General features: G+C 40.9%; 1 protein-coding gene across 1 annotated transcript in view; it reads left to right on the top strand.

Moving 5' to 3' along the window:
* The first annotated feature begins 5,143 nt into the window (after positions 1–5,143).
* PCGF5 (polycomb group ring finger 5) overlaps positions 5,144–5,499 on the top strand; it is a 63,062-nt gene continuing 62,706 nt past the window's right edge. The window contains exon 1 of the mRNA XM_011947851.1: positions 5,144–5,320. The gene's annotated coding sequence lies outside the window, so the exon portion shown is untranslated. The remainder of the gene's footprint in view (positions 5,321–5,499) is intronic.

Below are 5,499 nucleotides of genomic sequence, written 5' to 3'. Positions count from 1 at the left end.
TCTATGAATTTCTAATCATGAAGTTCTAATTAACTTCCTCATCAGTACTTGTAATAAGCATCACCCTCCTAACATTTTTGGGAAGTGAAATATCATTGTAAGTTGTTCAAATCAGGAACAACAGTTCTTGACAAACTTGCTTTTTAAAAGCATAAATGAATACATGTAATTACTTCTCTTCCTTGGATTTTTCTGCAGTTTTCTTAATTTAATAAATTAAAATGGTGATATTGAAATGATCTGGTATCAAAGCCTCCTCTTTTATAATTCAGTAATGTAGTTAGTGAACAGACCTCGGCCTTGATGACTTATGTGAAAAGCACTTTGAAACTCCCTGTTCACAGATTCTTCTTAATATGCATATGATAGTCATTCAAAAAACTAGAAAGGGAGAATACCTGTCAGCAGCTTAAATTCCCTTGTTTAACGTCATAGAAATAAAGACATACCTCCTTCTCCTTAGGAGGTGGTCAGGTCTGATCTAGTTCCCATAGCTGCAATATTCTTATTTTCAAATGTGCCCTCTTTTGCTGAGTTTGCTGTCTTTGAAAAGAGATGGGATGGGGAAGTCTCACCACCCAGCCCTTCAGGGCCTCTTCTCAGACCACAATCCAAGCTGCTGATGCTGGCCATGGTGAGGCTGGAGTTGACAGCTAACACACTTTTTTTCCTGGCCTTCTTATTTACCAACCATATGCCATTACCATTCATTCGTAACTGGCAGAGAAGGCATGTAGGACTAATTTCTTGTCCACCCATAGTGCTGCTGCTTTCAACTGGAGTTTTTGTCACTTGATCATGTTCCATTGAACACTTCATTAATAAATTTTGATATATTGTGCCATAATTGTTTCTTGTGGATAAGTCTCTACTCCCTGGTGTGATTTTAATTAATAACCCAAGAAGGCAGGGATTATGTCTTTACACATCCTTTGTAAAGATCCCTTCAAGAAGAAACCCAAGAAAGAACACATAGGATCAGTTCTTAGAATGTGTGCAATTATTCAGTTTTTCAATAAATATTTATTTGAACACTTGCTTTCTGCCATCCACTCTGCTAGGGATATGCATAGCCAAGCAATGGATCCACTGGGCTTACACTCTAGTGGGAGATACAGATGAGTAAATCAGATAATCTAAGAGTGGGGTATTTGGTTTGAGAGGATAAATGTGAGTTGTTTTGTGTGAATATGGTCTGTGTGTATAGAGGAGGCTCTTTGGCAGCTTTGAGGTGCCTGGGGAGGTGACCTTTGAAATCAGCTGATACCTGAAAGGATATATAAGGGTTGGTCAGACTTAGCAGAGGTGGGGAAGGGTGAGGGGATAAAGACAGGGTGTTCATTTGGAAGAAGACCTGTCTAGCTAGCTAGAGAGTAAAGGGGTACATTATGGCTGGAGCACAGAGTTCAAGTAGGGGTGGGGAGGCTGTAGAAGTGAAAGGGATCTGAAATGGCCTTATTAAGTGTTTGAGCATTATTCTAGAAATGAGGTTTTTTAAAGCCAGAGAACATCATGATCAAATTTATATAGTTAGAAAGAGTCTTCTGGCTGTTCTGTGGAAGATGCTTTGGCGGAAAAGAGCTATAAGAAGACTACTTAAGAGTTCATTGAGTGATAGAGAGTAGAGATGATAGTGATCTGAACAGGGTGGCTAAATGGTGGGATTTAAGAGACATTTAGCACGGGATGTCCTTGAAAATTATTGGATTGTGGGAGAGGGGTGCAGTAAGAGAAAGACATGGTCAAGGGTGATTGGAAGTTCTCTTCAATTCTCTATTCCCCCTGCCATTCCTCCATCGTTGATTTTAGGCAACCATAGATTTACAGTTATAATATTCATGGTCATAAAATAAATATATGTGGGCCTTATAGGACATTTGTGTTCAATTGTAATATTTTCTCTAATCTCTATAGGAAGACTTTTATATTATGGAGAGTAGTTTACATGTTAAAGGCTCTCTGTGTTAAAATATTAAACAGTATTCTTACGTATATAATTTGTAATAATGAAAATTTCACTTTTTTTTTTTTTTTGAGACAGAGTCTCTCCCTCTGTCGCCCAGGCCAGAGTGCAGTGGCGTGATCTTGGCTCACTGCAAGTTCCGTCTCCTGGGTTCATGCCATTCTCCTGCCTCAGCCTCCTAAGTAGCTGGGACTACAGGCACCCGCCACCACGCCCAGCTAATTTTTTGTATTTTTTGTAGAGACAGGGTTTCACTGTGTTAGCCAGGATGGTCTTGATCTCCTGACCTTGTGATCCACCTGCCTCGGCCTCCCAAAGTGCTGGGATTACAGGCATGAGCCACCACGCCCAGCTGAAAAATTCACCTTATTTAATATTTCAGGGAAATGTAAATATATAACCACATTTTTCAACCACATTATGTCATTAAAATTCAGTTAATTAATGATGTATTTATTAGGCAGGAAAGGAATGTGAACTTTTAGTATAGAACTACCTACCCATCCATTGCCCAGCCATAAATGAAATAAAAATCTAGACATAAAATATAAAGTAATGAAAACATTTGTTAGATATACAGATAGCTCCAAGTAGTTCTAGGAGTTATTAAGAGCCATTTGTGGTTCTCTGGAAGAGTCTGGGCCAATACTCAAATGCAACAGTTACCACTTTGGGATTATGCTTCTTTGATAGGGAATCACCAGTGGCCACTTCACTCCTAAGTGCCATCTAGACAGTTATTTCCCTCCCTCTCCTCATCCATTCTTCCCTTTCTTTCTTCCTTTTTTAACAACAACAAAAAATTTAATCTGTGGTTTTTTTGTTTTGTTTTGTTTTTAGATGTATTCTCGCTCTTGTCCCCCAGACTGGAGTGCAATGGCACGATCTCAGCTCACTGCAACCTCCACATCCCGGGTTCTAGCGATTCTCCTGCCTCAGCCTCCCTAGTAGCTGGGATTACAGCCACCTGCCACCAAGCCCGGCTAATTTTGATATTTTTAGTAGAGACGAGGTTTCACCATGTTGGCCAGGCTGGTCTCGAACTTCTGACCTCAGTCAGTCTGCCCGCCTTGGCCTCCCAAAGTGCTGGTGTTACAGGCATGAGCCACCGTGCCCGGCCCTAATCTGTTTCTTTCCAGACCTACCTTAAGTTCTTGGACTTGAGAAGTACTCTCAAGAGGTGTTAAAGAAAACTGAACCTGGCACCTTTGTTTTGGTCTTGGCTCTACCAGGATCATCTCTGTAATTATGAATTTGCCACGTCTCAGGATCTTAGTTTCTACATCTGTAAAATGAGAAAGTTGCAGTACATTATTGATAAGGGGACTCCCAGCTATGATTCCTTTATCCTGACTTTTTTTTTCCCCCGGGCCCTATATCCAGTTGCTTCCAGGCCTTTGTTTACTTGGGGGTCCCCCTGGTTCTTGAGATTTGTTATCAGAGCTACCCCCTCATGTTATAGCTTCCATCATTTGTCCTCTGCCCCCACTGGCAGTACCAAGGGACTAGACTAGGATAAGTAACTGGTAAGGAGCCCCAGGGGAAGAGGAGAGGCAGCACAGCAGCTGAAAGTCCCATGTTTTAATACTTACAATCTGCATACACATCACACAGGAAAGTTGCCATGTCACAACATTCCCTCTTACCATTACTTTTGTTATTATTATTATTTTATTATTATTATTTTGAGACGGAGCCTTGTCTGTTGCCCAGGCTGGAGTGCGGTGGTGCTGTCTCGGCTCACTGCAACCTCCACCTCCTAGGTTCAAGCGATTCTCCTGCCTCTGCCTCTCGAGTAGCTGGGACTACAGGCACCCGCCACCATGCCCGCCTAATTTTTGTATTTTTAGTAGAGATGAGGTTTCACCATATTGGCCAGTCTGGTCTCAAACTTCTGACCTCATGATCTGCCCACCTCGGCCTCTCAAAGTGCTGAAATTACAGGCATGAGCCACCGTGCCAGGCCTTTTTTTTTTTTTTTTTAACCAAATATTTGAGTTTTTAAACTTTTTATTTTGTGTATGTGTGCATTTTTTTAAATTGGGGTGGAAGAGATGGAATGGTTGCTGAAGAGGGCAGAGGCAAAGCCACATAACACTTTACTACAAACTATTACTGCCTCTCCAGATACAAAGCACAGATTGCCTTACAAAGGTTGTAGTTCTCACTCATCCCAAGTCCATTCTGGCAACCCCACCTCCACATTCATCCTCAGGTACTGCTCTATCACATGTTTGTGACCCCTTCCTTCATTGCTAACATATGTCATCCTAAAACCGGCCTTCAAACTCGTTTCCTTCAGGAATACTGATTAACTGCACTTGTGATTGGTCACCAATCACATTTAAGCCCCCGGACTTCATTGTTATTCTTTTAAAATAAATTTAAAATAGTTTCAGACACAAAATAGGAAAATAACAAGTCATTTTTATATATTGTGGTATATATACAGTAATATCCTCCAATGCATATTTTAAACACACTAGAAATGGGGTGATTTTTCACACATTGTTCTATTTAGTCTCTGAAATGAAAGATATGAAGGGTAAAGAGTAATCCTACTGCAATGAAATCATTTGACCTCGCTTATTTTCTCTTACTCATTGTGATTGCTGTGACTTATGAAGTTAATCCCAGCTTGGACGTTGGCATATATGATTTTGCAAAATGGTTCTTTAAAGGACTATAAGAATGTGATCATTTAACGGTGTTTCAGAAAATGTATTGCTCCTACTGTGATATTAGAAATGACAATTTTTAAACTTATGTCAAAGTTTGATTATAAAATGGATAGTTTCAAAAGCTGCCTTGGTCTACTGCTTGATGCATTTTAAACTTGACATGGATCTTTGAACACCTGTATGACTGCTGGACTAGCGGTTGTTTGTTGGTTTGCCACTTAGAGTCATCTATCACTATAGTAAGAAGCTAACGCCTATTAGTTGGAGAAAAAGCAAATACTTTGCATTGACAATCTCCCCTACCCTCTATTATTGTCATTTTCTTAAGCCATCACTGCTCTGGTTTCTAAAATACACGTTTTTGAATGAAGGTTTTTGCAGTGAATGGTCTCTTGTAGGTCTCAAAGTCCACTAGAAAGAGTACTGGGCTTTTGTTTGTTTTGAACCTTGCAAACAGTAATGCTTCTTTACCACTCACCCTCCCCCCACCCTTACCCTCCACAACGTTCCCGTTTGCTTATAGTTGTCAACGACCATGGTCTCTGGACGCACTCTACAGTAACAAGTTTGTTAGTGATTTTCAAATAAGGTGCAAATCAAGGGATGGCTTTGTCCCCACTTCGGCGCAGGTGGTACAGACTTGGGGAAGACGCAGCTCAGAAGACAAATTCTCAGGGTGAGTCAGTCTCATCACTGACCGTTGCTTTTAAACCCTCCAGGAAAAATATGCCAGTCATTGTTATGATGAAAACAACCGAAGGGGTGGATGGTGGAATAAGAAGAACCGAGATAATATTTGGCCAGAGCTACGTGTAGCACAGGAGCCAGGGCGGCAGCTGCACCTGCGAGGAGCGC

This window comes from Colobus angolensis, unplaced genomic scaffold (genome assembly GCF_000951035.1).
Source record: "Colobus angolensis palliatus isolate OR3802 unplaced genomic scaffold, Cang.pa_1.0 Scaffold270, whole genome shotgun sequence".
NCBI lineage: Eukaryota > Metazoa > Chordata > Mammalia > Primates > Cercopithecidae > Colobus > Colobus angolensis.
This window is presented reverse-complemented; position numbering and strand designations above follow the sequence as displayed.